The 678-nt window shown below is 46.0% G+C and overlaps 1 non-coding gene across 1 annotated transcript; it reads left to right on the top strand.

The window, feature by feature from the left end:
- The first annotated feature begins 294 nt into the window (after positions 1 to 294).
- Positions 295 to 366, top strand: trnap-cgg (transfer RNA proline (anticodon CGG)). The gene has a single exon. It is a non-coding gene; the product is annotated as a tRNA-Pro (tRNA).
- Positions 367 to 678: the final 312 nt, after the last annotated feature.

Genomic DNA, 678 nt, shown 5'->3' with positions numbered 1-678 from the left:
TGAGTTTTGTCCTGAGGAGGTGGCTCTCCTGTGCTGAGCCATTCTCCTGTGGAGTGGTTGTTTAGTTTCTCCAATGTACAGATCAGAGCATTCCTCACTGCACTGGACTGCATATATGATATTGCTGTGGGAGTTTTATCCTTTGGGTGTACCAGTTTCTGTCTCAGGATTGTCCTCCAGCGGAGACTGCAACCTTAACACAGCGCCTTGGACGAAAAGCAGACTTGCAGAATCAAAGGCAGCATTTCGGAATGATTGCACTGACTGAAACATGAAAAGCAAGAGGTCACATGTGGCTCGTTGGTCTAGGGGTATGATTTTCGCTTCGGGTGCGAGAGGTCCCGGGTTCAAATCCTGGACGAGCCCTCTTCTTTCAGCTTCAGTAGATTGAAGGTCTGTCTTATGTTTACATTTATAGCAATTATCTTTAACCCAAACAAGTTCATATTCCAACTTAGACCCTGTAAACAGCAGTCTGCTCAAACTCCTAGAAGCAATCTACAACTGATATTGTTTATTCAAGAGAAGAAGTCTTTGCACTGAGGACTAAAGTCAGAATGCAGCCCAAGGTCCAGGGAGAGCTGAGGAAGAAGTACAGGGGCTGTAAGGCAGGAGTGAAAGTAGAGGCTGCACGTAGACATTTTAAGCCAGCGATCCCCTCGGCAATAATAAGGAATG

The sequence above is a fragment of the Parambassis ranga genome, unplaced genomic scaffold (genome assembly GCF_900634625.1).
Source record: "Parambassis ranga unplaced genomic scaffold, fParRan2.1 scaffold_37_arrow_ctg1, whole genome shotgun sequence".
NCBI classification, from domain to species: Eukaryota; Metazoa; Chordata; class Actinopteri; family Ambassidae; genus Parambassis; species Parambassis ranga.
Note: the sequence above shows the minus strand (reverse complement) of the source record. Positions and strands in the feature narration are given on the sequence as shown.